This window comes from Asterias rubens, chromosome 18 (assembly GCF_902459465.1).
Source record: "Asterias rubens chromosome 18, eAstRub1.3, whole genome shotgun sequence".
NCBI lineage: Eukaryota > Metazoa > Echinodermata > Asteroidea > Forcipulatida > Asteriidae > Asterias > Asterias rubens.
The window spans coordinates 1176978-1193222 of NC_047079.1; positions in this window are offsets into that span (position 1 = coordinate 1176978).

Sequence of the window (16245 nt, forward strand, 5' to 3'; positions counted from 1 at the left end):
GGCCTTACGCCCTTTTGCCGGGAACATAAAGTAGTTCGTCCCAGTAACAAAAGGACGTAAGCAACAAAATGGCTCCTGACATGAAAAATATGTCATTTTTGTTTGTTCTTTTGCTAGAATTACCCTGAAGACATGTTTCCCCATTCCCCATGCAGAATTTAACCTTTCTAGAATGACTTTTGCATGGCAACAAATTTACCAAACTTTCCCGCTCATAATTCTTGAAACACAAATTTTAACATAAATTGCTTACGTCCTTCTGCCGGGAACTTTCCCTTACGTCCTTTTGCCGGGCACACGACGAATTATATAATATATAAATATATAACAGTCGTTTATAACTGCATTGAATGAACAATTTATGATACCTGCATATTAATGCAAATTTGACATTTCAAATAATAATCGCATAATGAAATGTAGATGAAGGTCACTTCAATAATGTGCGATGTTTGTGACAAATTATTGACGTCCCGAAAAAGATGCAATCTAAAGTTTCCTGCATGCTTTTTAAATTCAGTACTCTCAGATAACGTAAAAAACACGTTATCATCGGGCTGTGTTTAAGGATTTTGTACAAACACTATCTCGTGTAATCTTTTGACGTTGAACGTTGAAGCAGTTAAAGGTGCACCACTATTTGACTTTCAAAATAATTCTATTCATATTTTCTTTTCCAATAACATTCCTTACTAACAAGCTGACATAAGGTGTACTGTGCAAGCGCTTATCAAATAATAACAAAACGTTAGTTTACCTTGATTGGGACGCTGCTGGAATGCTATTCAAGTTAAGTTTGTGACTCGGCATGTGAGCTTGGAATTTTGTATCTTTCATAATCGTCTATTTGTTGAACTATTTTGTAACTTGTCCTTCTAGTGAGTCACTAAGTGCATATTTTGAAATAAGACACTGATCTACCTAAATGTAATATTCATGAGAGGGGAGCAATTATAGTTTGATAATTACCTCAAGGTCTGTCAATACACTGGTATCTCAGAGGGTTAGTACATTGGTGTCTCCTTCGGCTACTGATATTTGATATCGCCATAAAATAACTCCCTGAAGATCTGCACGTACATATTCGAAGGACACGTTTCCGATGTGGGCGAGTTAGTCTATGAAAAGCATTGGAAACTGTAAAGACGAATATAATGATCCACAAAAAATGAGCTTCTAAATTGTATGGTTTTCATTTTACGCCTTGAACTGACACTGCACGCCATCACAAAATAATGTTTTACTCCACAAAATGGCTGACCGTGCCACTGAGCAAAGTAAAAGCATAACCACGCATTTTTTTGGCATATTATGTTTATTGTTATTGTGAATGGCACATTGTTCTAACCGTTTGGTTGTCAACGAAGAAATTCGTAAGGGTTGGTACAATAGATCAATATAACCAATTATATTTTCAGGACGAAGTATTTACATGATACAACTGTTGATTTGCACTTTAAATGTGAGCCCAACATTTATTCAACATTGACCACTGGGCAAGATCTTTTTAGCCATGTGAAATTTTGTTTTCGGAGATATAAACAAGATTAAAAACAGGTACGTGTCGCTTTTTTTATTACAAGCTTGAACTTTGTAGAGAGTATTGTTAAACCACATGTACCTTTTCTAGAAAACCACAATATTGATCAACAAAAAAAATATGCGATATTTTGTATTCCTTTTGTTCTTTCTTCAATTTTAACTAATTGACTCAAACTTTGCAGGGTATGTCGAGACGTCTAGGAACCAATCAAGCCATAGAGTGTTTCTATTCACGTGGCAGTAAATGTAACTATAGTCTGTGACTATCATCAATGTAAAAGCTCAGCACATGGTACACCGCACCTTCTTATTTGTTTTTCAAATACACTAAACATTGTTATTTGAAATTGTAAATGTATAAACAAAAACTGTTGAAAACACTCATTGAAAGTTGTAAATTTTAAAACTTATACAAATCCATATTTTCAGCACTTAACTTTTAGCGTAGGGTAAAAAAGTGTTTTCACTTTCAATATTAAATTAAACCATTTTAACTCCAACGATTGAAATGTAGGTATTTTATACTAATGGTTTTTCCAAAGCACTCTATCCTTTTTCCCTTTGCGCATTTAAAAGCATTTTATTATCATAGGCTGGTTTTACTATTTTTCAGAAAGACTTGTGTTTAACTGTATATCGTAGCTGGAGCTCGTCACTTTTTGCATTGCATCTGTATTGATTGAAAATAAAGCACATTGCCTTAATACTGAACATTGTTATGTATTGCGTTTTTTCATCAAAGGTACTTTTCTTTATCTGAAGTAACGTATAATAATTTTTAGAAAGGGGGTAATTTCTCATTTAAATATTGAAAGACTTATTAAGGCGTGAAACCCTTTTTAGGCATCTGGAAGCACACAAAATGTGCACCACGGGTGTTTTTTCTTTCATTATCCTTTTGCAACTTCAAAGACCAATATTGATGAAAACAAATAAATTTGACCCGCTCTGTGAAAATGAGTCAGATGTAGGCAATTTCAGGAATTAAGTTATATGCATGGCTATATAGCATGTGTCTAAGCTTTGGGGTGTATCGCGTTGCTGAGCTACTCCCGTTTGAAATTAGCCACTACACCATCTTTTTGGAAAAACAAATTACAAGTAAAATGATATTTTAAACTACCATTGTGTGCAAAAGGATACAAATTAGACACAAGTATTATCACACAATTGTTGTATTCATAGCTTAATTGCCTAAAAGTAAGTGTTCTAAAGGTTTTTTTTTTTTACATTTTCCTCATTGCATTGGGCGACATGTGACTCATTTTCATAGAGTGGGTCACAAATCTTACGTAAAATATTTTGGGATGCACCAAACTGGTCTTTGGTATTACCAAAGGTGTCCATGCCTTTAAGGCGTAATGTTGTAAAGGACATTTGGGAGAAACAAAATTAGGCTCACAAGATATGATTATTTAGTGGGCCTAATACCAGTCACAATGACAGATGATTATTCACAATAAAGAGATGCGACTAACAGTTATTGTGAATACTAAGCATGGGTTTCTGTGGGTCTTTTTCTGATTACTGTCCATTTAACGCTTCTGTTTAAGTGGCGAGAAACTATGAACACAATTTAAATCCTTCAGTCAAAGAATAGTGTTGCTGATCGACACCAGGGCCCAATTTCATAAAGCTGGTTAAGCACGACAATAAGCTAATCAAACAAAATTGTTTTAACCAGACGAAGGTTACCAGCCAAAATACAATAGTCCAATCACAATTTGGGACTGGTATCCTGCTAAGTATTGCTAAGCAGAGCTTTTAAGGCAGCTTTTTCTGCTAGACAACTCTATGAAATTTGTCCCATGTTTGTTGCACGTGTTCTAAAACATCCCAAAATTCACCATTACACTCAAAACGCCTTTCCCTAAACAATACAAGTTCGAATATTCCTTTAGATAAGGGATTGTTCAAACTTAAACGATAATATGTGACAACGTGATTCAGTAACTAGATGTAGGCCTATTCAATCTTACAGTTAAAAACCGGAGTAGACCAAGTCGTATGAGGGCGCTATACATTCCCATTATGAGTATTGTGGTAAAGATTGGTATTTTTTTTCGTGATAGATACGCGAGGAAAACAAGCAAGAAAGCCTCAATCAAATAAACATTCGCCATCAAAAGTTTCTACCAGTGAGAAGACTGGTCTTTGACAATTACCAATCGTGTACCTTCCCTTTAAATGTTATTTTATAAACAACTAGTTTCTGTTTTAGGGGTATATAAACTCTGTCGCGAGAGTCATAGTTAAAACATTACATGAACACCAACGTTGCAATATAGTTTGCTTCTAAATCTGTTGTAGTTGAAAGGGCGCCCCCTCTGTTGCTTTTACTGTGTAAATTTGTGTTCAGTATATGTATGGCCTACTCATAGAGCTATATATACCCTGATCCTCTGACGTCACACTTCGACACTCGTGAATAACACCAGAGAGTGGCCTCTAGCCTGCGTCAATCCCGTCCATAAGGCCACAAAAAATATGTTGGATTGCCTTTTCACCCGATATTTTGCTTTGGTCGGTCGGTCGGGATATTTATTTATTTTTTTTAATCTTTTTTTTTGAGATGTCAAGGAATGCCCAAAACTGCATAAACATTTCATGAAAGATCTGGTCGTCAAACAAGCAAGGTATTTCATCTTAAACATCTCGCTTCAAGCGCTCTTTTTGCGTCTTTATTTTGGCAAAATCCTTCAAAAACTATTTCCGAGAGTCATTTCATTCACCATGTTTTTCGTCCATTCAATAAACGAGCGATACCACTATAAGGGCATTGTTGGCAACAGCGCCCTCTGTTGTTCAATGGATCCTAGTGAAATCGTGACGTCGGATAAACGGGCGTGCGGTTTGATATGTGTGAGAGGGAAATCGATCTCCGTTGCGCTTTTGGGTGAACGTTGTTGCACCATGGTTGCACTGGATAATTATTGTTGTCGACCAGAAGTAGTCAGCCGAAAACAAATATTTGTGTCAAATCTACCATTTTGTGAGCATAAAATATTCATGAAATCACAATCCTGAAGTATAAAAAAGGGAAAACCCAAACGAAAATTAAAATAAACTAGACATTAGGTGTTTGTGAACAAACACAAAGCTGTTCCGTGTTCTTTTGCTTTGATTATGTGTTGACATTACCAAGGAGTCTATAACTGAAAAAAAGTTTGAAAAATACTGTACAGTGTCTTGAGTTACGGTGCCACTTCATTGGGTCACGGTAACCTGAGGCTAATCTCTAACGCCCAAGGAGTCTGTAACTGAAAAAAAAGTTAGAAAATCGGTTGTGTAGTTCTTGAGATATGGTGCCACTTCTGGTTGACCCGGAAGTAAAGGTCAACTTGGGGTCATGGTTTTTCAAAGTTTATTTTTAATGCCTTAGGAGGATAAAACTGAACAAACAGGATTGAAAATCGGTTGTATAGTACTTGGCGTAAGGTCCCACTTCCGGTTCACCCGGACGTAGAGGCCAACATGGGGTCGCGAGTTTTCACAGTCAATATTAATGTCAAGGAGTCTGTAAGTTAAAACAAATTAAAAATCGGTTGAGTAGTTTTTGAGATATGGTCCCACTTCCGGTTGACCCGGAAGTAGAGGTCAAATTGAGGTCACGGTTTTTCCAAATTTTTCTCCTATCCCCAAGGAGTCTTATAACTACAAACAGTCGACATTCTTAAAGAAGAACGTCGTCTTCCTGTGATAATTTATCTCGGAATGTCGACATCCTAAAAGTAGGATGTCGTCTTCCTGTGATAATTTATCTCGAGATGTCGACATCCTAAAAGTAGGATGTCGTCTTGCTGTGATAATTTATCTCGGTATGTCGACATCCTAAACGTCAGTTGTCATCTTCCTGTGATAATTTATCTCGGGAAGTCGACATTCTAAAAGAAGAATGTCGTCTTCCTGTGATAATTTATCTCAGAATGTCGACATCCTAAAAGTAGGATGTCGTCTTCCTGTGATAATTTATCTCGAGATGTCGACATCCTAAAAGTAGGATGTCGTCTTGCTGTGATAATTTATCTCGGTATGTCGACATCCTAAACGTCAGTTGTCATCTTCCTGTGATAATTTATCTCGGGAAGTCGACATTCTAAAAGAAGAATGTCGTCTTCCTGTGATAATTTATCTCAGAATGTCGATATCCCAAAAGTAGGATGTCGTCTTCCTGTGATAAATTATCTCGGGATGTCGACATCCTAAAAGTAGGATGTCGTCTTGCTGTGATAATTTATCTCGGTATGTCGACATCCTAAACGTCAGTTGTCATCTTCCTGTGATAATTTATCTCGGGAAGTCGACATTCTAAAAGAAGAATGTCGTCTTCCTGTGATAATTTATCTCGGAATGTCGATATCCCAAAAGTAGGATGTCGTCTTGCTGTGATAATTTATCTAGGGAAGTCGACATCCTAAAATTAGGATGTCGTCTTCCTGTAATAATTTATCTCGGGAAGTCGACATCCCGAAAGTAGGATTTCTTTTGTTGAAAGGATTTTACTTGTATACGTTTTGTTAACTAGTATTACATTTCCAACAATATATATAATATTCATGGTCATAACCTACGTTAAACTAAAATAATGGACGAAACAAAATGTCCCACGTAAAACTCCATAAGGTTTGGAACATAATGGTCCCGCAAGTTCAAATCCGCGCGAGACTTGCTTAGTCTACACAGAAGGTAATAAATAATTTATTACAAGCAAATGCAATTCGTACAATAATAGAAAACAAAAACTAAATATCAATGCAAAACACATGTAGGGGATGGAGGGGCCCATAAAAAGCAAACCTTAACGAGTACGGACCCCCCCTTTTTTTCTAACGAAGAAAGCAATGTAAGCAATTCTATTTAGTGGGTGTAATCTTATGTAGCGGCAAAACAATTCAAAATTACAGGAAGAACAAACACAAAAACAGTTAGCGTAAAATAAAACTTAACCATATATTTAAATGAAACAGATAAACAAAATACCCAAAATAAATACTAGAGAAATTGGGCCCCACAACTCTTGCTGGGGAAAAAAACAGTCGAAATATACCATTGTTATCCATTAGAGACGTTTTGTAGTCACTTTGGTTGGGGAGCGAGGAATCTAGCAAAAACACACGAAAATCCCATGGCTGGGACATCAGGTTATACACCAGACAAATCTATTATATGGATATTCTTTTGAATATTTTATTTTGTGCATATGAATATAAGTGGGCGGTTGTATCGACAACAGACTTTTATCCTTTTGATCACCATCAGCCCCATGTATAATAAACTTCAACGGCTGACGATTGCACTTTTGGTATTGTCATTGTTAAACTCCGGTTCCATTGTGTGCTGTCTGTTACCCTCCACACATAGATTTTCTTGTGAATAGTAGCTGTGTATGATTCATGGTTCGCTGAATAATGTGGCAATAACAAACTGTTATCATTTTGAACTGAATGCTTGATTTATTATCTAGAGGTAAATGCTTGAGGCCAGTAAGAGTATTGTGCACGTACACCATGTAGTTTTTGTTGGAAACCGTTTGCTAACAGCCATTTATGTTACCCTTTGAAATAAAGTCAGAAAATTTATAAGTTTGCTTGTTGCATAAAATTAAATTGAAGATGATGCCTGAATTGATTTTTACAATCAGAGTTGGACTCTAGACTGACGTGTTGGACTCCTTGAACACTCCAAGTGGTTCAATAGGTAGTGCAATTCCAATACTTATGCTGATGTTCTCATGATGTCAGCATCAACAGGAAGTTCCAACAACTTTGTCCCCTTGTACAATTAAATATGCAAATATGGGTCACGTGGTTAATTAATTACGATTTTTATTTTGTTTGGGGTCGGTGGTTTGATGTTTGATCTAGTACGATTTGATTTTACAGAACTCTTAACCACCAAACTCTGCGCTTATGATCACCATTTTCCGCTTACTGTGTTTTTCAAACATCATCGTGTCATGCATGCACACAGGTTATGTTTGGCTAACAATTGAGAACAAGAAAAGGCAACACTATCGATATAAAGATAAGAATCTAACTTAAATATTGAATTCACATGGAGATTCGAACTCGCAGGTATCAGAGATGTAAGCGCGACTGATGACCACTAGGCAATGAGGCCCAATGCATAAGACGAGGGTTTACATGTATTTGTATCAACAGAGGGGATTATGATCCGGCGAAATAATTCTCGTGTCATGATTTTGCGAACATTGTCACTAAATATGAACTGCTAACGCCTTTAACTATTAAGTAGGGTTGAAATGTAGTATTAGATGCCTTTAGGGTTTTTGATGACGACCCCTATTCAATTACGCACGTTCGTCCACGGAGGACGCCACCTCGGAGTCTAAATTTGACATTTTTTCACTCATTTCTCAAAAACTACAACACCACAGCAAGTAATATTTTAAGGGAAGCTTTCAACTGTCATTATCTTCAAACTGTTTAAGTTAAGTGTAATTCTGTGGACACCATGGTATGTCGTCGTCGTCAAAAACCCCTATTATATACGCACGTTCGTTAAACGAAAACCCTAAGCCTTCGTGTACAAAGCATATTGGTCCAGAACTCGGTTAGGAAACGAAGAAACAGAAACTGCGCTGTGGTCCAGAACGTACGTAGAAAAACAAGAAAAAGAGACTTGAGTAGACTCCTCTCAAGAAGTCACAACTCATATTGCATTTACCATAGAGAATGTTTAACAATAACATGGAAGTGACTGCATCCAGTTATGTTCAAACGCGTAGACTCATCTCAAGAAGTCACAACTCATGATATAGGTACATACTGTATGGCATTTACCAAAGAGAATATTTAACAATAACATGGAAGCGACTGCATCCAGTTATATTCAAATGAAGATTACGTGGCTAATTAATGAAGATTTTTAATTTTGTTTACATTTAGAGTAAAGCTTATGTTCTAAGCTTCAATTTGGTATATGATTTCACTCTTTTGAAGTTATGGTCTAGGTACGGAAGCTTAAAGTGACCTTCCGAGTTGCCACGTTTCCGAGATATTTTATCAGGAAAAGACGGAATACCGTGATAATTCAGACGTGTTCCGAGTTAGTATCAAACAGAAAGACGTCTTTCCCTGATACCGTATCTCAGAAAGACGTCTTTCCCTGATACCGTATCTCAGAAAGCCGTCTTTCCCTGATACCGTATCTATGAAAGACGTCTTTCCCTGATACCGTATCTATGAAATCCGTCTTTCCCTGAAACCGTATCTCAGAAAGACGTCTTTCCCTGATACCATAGAACGGAAAGACGTCTTTCCAGGAAAACGTATTACGGAAAGACGTCTTTCACCGATACCATTATCTCAAAAAGACGTCTTTCCCTGACACTGTATCTCAGAAATCCGTCTTTCCCTGAAAACGTGTCTCAAAAAGACGACTTTCCTTGATACCGTATCTCAGAAAGACGTCTTTCCCTGATACCATATCTCGGAAAGACGTCTTTCCCTGAAACCGTATTACGGAAAGACGTCTTTCCCTGAAACCGTATCTCAGAAAGACGTCTTTCCCTGAAACCGTTTTACGGAAAGACGTCTTTCCCTGATACCGTATTACGGAAAGACGTCTTTACCCGATACCGTATCTCGGAAAGACGACTTTCCCTGATACCGTATCTCGGAAAGACGTCTTTCCCTGAAACCGTATAACGGAAAGACGTCATGCCCTGATACCGTATCTCAGAAATCCGTCTTTCCCTGATACCGTATTTCAGAAAGACGTCTTTCCCTGATACCGTATCTATGAAAGACACCTTTCTCTAATACCGTATCTCAGAAAGACGTCTTTCCCTGATACCGTATAACGGAAAGACGTCTTCCCCCGAAACCGTATCTCAGAAAGACGTCTTTCCCTGATACCGTATCTATGAAAGGCACCTTTCTCTAATACCGTATCTCAGAAAGACGTCTTTCCCTGATACCGTATAACGGAAAGACGTTTCCCCCGAAACCGTATCTCAGAAAGACGTCTTTCCCTGATACAGTTTCATGTTTCATGTTTCTTGTTTCAAGTTTCTTTCTTCTATATCTGAGTTATGCAAGTTATTTTTTACAGACTTTGTGGCAAATTTATAAAAATGTGATATCAAAGGTAACTTGCTTACGTCATAGTCTTTGGCTGTTAATTTTAGAAAAAAAATGTGTGTAGTATTATGTCTTAAGGGAAAGCAATACTAGTATTAATTATAGGACATAATAGAAACTGCGGTGTACAAATAACAATACTAGGCTAAAAGGTAAGGGAATAAATATTTGAATCTGAACAAATATTTTAGCGGGAGTGCTGTTGGCAAGTGAAAATGTGGTTTTCCAATTTACTGATCTAAATTTATCATTCATTGTTGTGATCTCTCGTTATTCGACTGTTCGTACCACAATTATGGGCAAGAGTACCGGTAACTCACAAAATGGGAATTATACTGATGCTTTGTAGTGCGTCATTCCATGGGACTCCTAAACCATTCCTCCTGTTGAGATGAAACAGCACATGTGTGGAAAAAGTGTTGACATCGAATAAGATGCCACTTTCGTTGTAATTGCCCATTTGTTTCTAACGAAATATTGAAACAAATTGAACTGAGCAAATCTTTTCCGGAGTCATGTTAACACAACTTTAATGCAAAGAAATACAGCCATCTAGTAAGATTATGAATATTTTTGTATTAACCTTATAAAGTAAAAAATTGCTTTTTTTACAAAGTTATATTTTTCCACAGATGTTTAAATACATTTTATGAGAAGTTTGTTTAAACCAACCAACTGAACGTATTATGCAAGTTGTGAATGTCGTCAGTGATAAAACGGTAAAAGAAGTGCACGCTGTAGATATTGTTCAATATTGTTATGTGCAATGAAACATGTCATTGTAAAAAAAATGTATGAAGGGAGACATACAATAAAGACAGGCACCTTCAGGCACCCGGAATTCTTGATGACTTGTTTGTTTGTTGTTCATTGAAATCGCTTTGGGTATTCGTTTGACTTATTCTTCGTGTTCTATTTTCTGTTTTAAGCGCGCCGTTTATCCTTATGCGAAAGCCTACTTTTTATAGAAGAGATCGCAATAGTTGCAAGTAAACTGATAAATTGCTTCGTTGAAAGCCCCCCCCCCCCCCAATTGTTATGCTATTCCATCCGCGTATAACATTCAAACACAATTTAGACCCTACACAGTCAAAAACTAATATTTCCTGATATTTTGAATTCCAAACAAATTTGGCTGTGTAGGGCCTATTATTTTGTTTGAACGTCATGCGTAGATAGATTTGAACCGAGGGGTGGTAAAATTCTCCACATGTTACCAAATACGGTCATATTTGTTTTTCTTCAATGGGTACATTAGGCCAAGATTCTGTAATCCTGACCCCTGGTCTACGGTACTACACAGGCCCGTAGACTCCCATTGGCCAGACCATAACCACTTCAGAGTATTGAAAGACAGCAGCCCCAGGGTGCCTCCATAGCTTAGTGCAGTAATGGGATCCGTGTCTTGTGTCAGGGTCTCTTTGTGTACCCCTTTAGTCGCCAGAGCTTAAACAGGTTGTAAATAAATCCAACTGGCCCACACAAATAACCATCCTCTAGCATGTAATGACTGAATATTATATCTTGCCATAGGGGTCATGACCTTAAAACTAAGTGGTGATAAAAATCTCGACTTGGTTACTTGGTTTGGGGGCTTGCGGCTCGCAAACGTGACAACTTTTTCTGAACTCACGGGGAACTTTGATAACGCATTGTAAGATGTCTTTCAAGTCAACACTACCTTTAAAAAGTTACAAAAATAAAAAACGAACAAAGTTTACTATGCCACTAAGCTGAAGTATCAAGTCATCGCCGAAAGGACCCCTCATAAGACTCGGGATCCCTTAACTTCTTGTGTAATGTCCAGTCCAACAATCGAGGGTGGCGGGCACCAGCGATTTCCAAACCTTGAATGATTAAAATCTATTCTTCGTAAAATTATGTATAGCTAGGCCTATACAGTTTATAGGCTAGCCATAGAAAAGGACAGTTCACAATCTGGAGAAGCTGCAGTGCCAGGAGTTTGGTAAATGTAAAGACTGTGCCCTAACACGACTTCATTTTTAATTTTTTATTTAGGGTTTAATTTTTTTTTTTAATATGTGGATTCTTTACGGGCAAAGAAAATGACTGATACCGGTCTCCAGTGGTCACTTCTAAAGTGCCTCAACAATGCAAAAAAAACCTTATGTAATACTAGGTAGGCCTATGTGTAATAACACTCCTCCTGGGAGTTATGCTTTAATAGTCGTGAAGTGTGGTAACGGGGTAAAGTGGTTAGACTGCTAAACTTTCAATCACAAGGTTGTAGGTTCATATCCCAGCTAACTGCCGAATTCACCTTGCCTTAAATAAGTATTATCGTCTAGTTGCTAATTGATTGATTAGTGCAATGTATAATCATAGACGTTAAACCAAGGCAGTATTAAAGAGACTTGGCTTTTGTCAGCTTGGTGTTTGTATCCCCTTTAGATTTGCGGAGTTCCGTTGTTGGGAAGATCTTCTAAACAAAAGGAAAAAAACATGGTCTTCCTCCATGGTCTATCCGAGATTTGCAAGACCAGACACTTGTCCCCCGGAACAATCTATTGATAATTGTATTAAATAAGCTGGACGTCACTGGGCAACAGAGGGCGCATTAACCTTTGACTTTTGCTCGATTGACTGCACAAAGCACATGTTCTTGAGTTTTGTATGTCGCACTTTGCTTAGCAATCAAGATTGATATTGAGAAACGAAACACAAGAAAGGGAGTCACTAACTTCACAGGTCAAAGTAAGAGCGGAATATTTATTTGTTTTCTTAACATGTAAGTTGCGCACAATTAACAACTTTGGCTAAACGAACTCAACAATTTATTAAACGGCCCGACTTGGTTGACAGTTTTAGGTGTTTATTAATGATGGAGAAAAATCAAGGGAATCGGTGATGACGACTGTTAATCGTGGAGTCCCTGAACACTGCTCGACGTCGCTTGACTTGCCAATGCTACGTGTATGATCCCTCCCCAAACGAGATAAATTATGTCAGTAAGTCGACTTATTGTTTGTGAGTCGACTGAAGCGAAGAAACAAGTCAACATTGCGAGAAAAATTTACTTTGCTAACTCAATGAGTGGTACGGCTCCGTTCTAACTTTCCCATAAATAACACTTCTATATTGTACACCTGCATGAATTTAAGCCAATAAAAGCACAACATGTAAAAACCATGCACTTAATAAATGAAAGCAAGCTGGACTGCGTCCTTTTCTGGCTTCACACTTGCAAACTCTCTTCACACAAAATTTACATAAACAATTAAATAAATGAAACTAAAAAGGGCAAGCTCTGTTTCGGCTTTAAAGTTTTAAAAATAGTTCCATTTTGTTGAGTTTCCTTGCTGTTAATGTGTACAAAATATTTAAATCATATCGATGATCGCCAAAACTCTTGTGTACAACGCCAGTGCTTCGTCAGCGGTAGTGGGCATTTCAAAATTGTCAATGTTCTGTCCTACTATTTCTGTAATAACTTGTACAAACTGCTCACTGCATCCGTATTGAGGATACTTTCTAGAGTACTGAGCTTCAACTACATTTATTTCATCTAAACTATGCAACAAAGGCTTCAGTCGATCAGTCATCCCAAATATTTCGGGTGTGTGGTACAGTAAGTTTGGTTTACCGGATGGACACTCATTGTGGAAGTTCTGACGCCGAATAGAATGATTGTTCCACAAGTACACCGCTTGGTTTAGTTCGTTTTGCAGTAGTGAGGTAAAGCAAAACCGTACACTTTCGATGTGTATAACATTCGTATTGTCAATTATTCCTCTGTCCCTCATATCTCTAAAAAAGTTGATCCAGAAATGTACCAGCATACGTCTTAGTTGAGCCCAGAAACACTCTATTCGTTGGTTGCTGGTAGATCGGCCGTACATGAAACTTTGCAATCCTGATAACTCATCGTCATGACCTGTTCGAAGCGCTATCTGCAGTGTTCGGACAATGCTGTTTTCGGTCCCTCGATCACACCTCAGTATTGTCGGCACGCCCCTTGCACGTTTCACCTGCTCCAAAAAGAATCCAGCTATGTATTGTGGGTTGTTGTTGCTCGGACCGACGAAGAGCCACAGGACCTTGCGCGAGAAGCCATCGATGGCACCATGTATTGCGAATCCAAATTGTTTAAGTTTGTCATAACCATCAATGTGCCAAATATGATTTGGCCCACTACAAAAATATTGTCTCCTCAAAAGTCGCCCACGTGATCTCATCCGAACTCCTTCGGGGTCGAGAATGCCAAGAAGTTGTCTTGTGGTGTTCTGAGACACCCGGAGACCATAGTGATAATTGAGTCTATGCCACATCAGGCGATAACCAAGTAACCTACCGCTGCCTCTCAGCTCATTTCTCAAAGCAGCAACCAGTTCATAGGCGGGAGCATGTTGGCTGTGTATCCGCAGTCCCATAGACCATAGTAACCTGCGCAAATGCCGGATGCTTAGAAAAATCTGGTGATGAAGAGCCAAGACAGAGCAAATTTGTAATGCTGTGTAACCGCTTTGAAAATAGTGCGCTATGAGTTGCTCTCTGTTGAGACCCTGTGCGATGAAGTCACCACGATTTCGAGGTGCAGGTACCTCCTGTACGAGCAGTACCACAACGACCTTCAAACAAAAGAAAAAGAATTCTACAACCTGAACATTTTCTCTGCCAGTAGCATGAAAGGTTCTAGTATATATTGTAAAATACCATAGTAATATATAACTTAACCTTGATCAACTGTTGCTTGACATGTAATTTTAACTTGGGATTGTTGGCAATGGGGTTTTAAATCAAACATTTCCGAAATATGATTAAATGTTATTTCAGCGTACTAACCAATTGGAAAAACATGATGAATGGCGACTCTGAAGGAGGTATAGAGACTCCGAAATGGTGGGTTCTTGACTATGATCACAGTTACGCTTAATATGAGTTCAACGTGGCTAATATATCTTAGAGAGACGTCTTTCAATAATAAGGTATCGGGAAAGACGTCTTTCTGAGATACGGTATTGGAGAAAGGTGTCTTTCATAGATACGGTATCAGGGAAAGACGTCTTTCTGAGATACGGTTTCTGGGGAAGACGTCTTTCCGTTATACGGTATCAGGGAAAGACGTCTTTCTGAGATACGGTATTAGAGAAAGGTGTCTTTCATAGATACGGTATCAGGGAAAGACGTCTTTCTGAAATACGGTTTCAGGGAAAGACGTCTTTCCGAGATACGGTATCAGGGAAAGTCGTCTTTCTGAGATACGGTATCGGGTAAAGACGTCTTTCCGTAATACGGTATCAGGGAAAGACGTCTTTCCGTAAAACGGTTTCAGGGAAAGACGTCTTTCTGAGATACGGTTTCAGGGAAAGACGTCTTTCCGTAATACGGTTTCAGGGAAAGACGTCTTTCCGAGATATGGTATCAGGGAAAGACGTCTTTCTGAGATACGGTATCAAGGAAAGTCGTCTTTTTGAGACACGTTTTTAGGGAAAGACGGATTTCTGAGATAATGGTATCGGTGAAAGACGTCTTTCCGTAATACGTTTTCCTGGAAAGACGTCTTTCCGTTCTACGGTATCAGGGAAAGACGTCTTTCTGAGATACGGTTTCAGGGAAAGACGGATTTCATAGATACGGTATCAGGGAAAGACGTCTTTCATAGATACGGTATCAGGGAAAGACGTCTTTCTGAGATACGGTATCAGGGAAAGACGTCTTTCTGAGATACGGTATCAGGGAAAGACGTCTTTCTGAGATACGGTATCGGGGAAAGGCGTCTTTCCGTTATACGGTTTCAGGGAAAGGCGTGTTTCTGAGATACGGTATCGGGGAAAGACGTCTTTCCGTTATACGGTTTCAGGGAAAGGCGTGTTTCTGAGATACGGTATCGGGGAAAGACGTCTTTCTGAGAGGTACTAACTCGGAACACGTCTGAAATATCACGGTATTCCGTCTTTTCCTGATAAAATAACTCGGAAACGCGGCAACTCGGAAGGTCACTTTAAGCTTCCGTAGTAACATGATGGCAATTTAAGCTTCCGTAGAAAGACGTCTTTTTGAGATACGGTTTCAGGGAAAGACGGATTTCTGAGATACGGTATCAGGGAAAGACGTCTTTCTGTTTGATACTAACTCGGAACACGTCTGAATTATCACGGTATTCCGTCTTTTCCTGATAAAATATCTCGGAAACGTGGCAACTCGGAAGGTCACTTTAAGCTTCCGTACATAAAGCATGCAGACGACCGAAAGTAAGCTTTACCTGTGGTTTGACTGATCCGAGCTCATGTTTGTCAGCTGCACCAACATCACATCAGACCAATCAAACCATAGAAATGGAATGTTTACGTCAATGCACGTTTATCCAATGAAATCATTGTTTCCAATGAAATCACTGGCTCTGAACAGACTAGGGGAACGGTCTCGAATAACCTTGCCTCATAATAACGTACAAGACTAAGTATACCAGGTTCATGATCTGGAACTGGATCGATACTGCAACCAATCTCCCAATGTAGGGATGTGTAGGTTGCAGGTGTGTAGTGCTGGGGACTCTAATTATTATAACGGTTATAGAAGCCGTTACTGTAGTGTGTAATGTACAATTCGTCTGGTTATACTGGAACGTTTCCTTTAG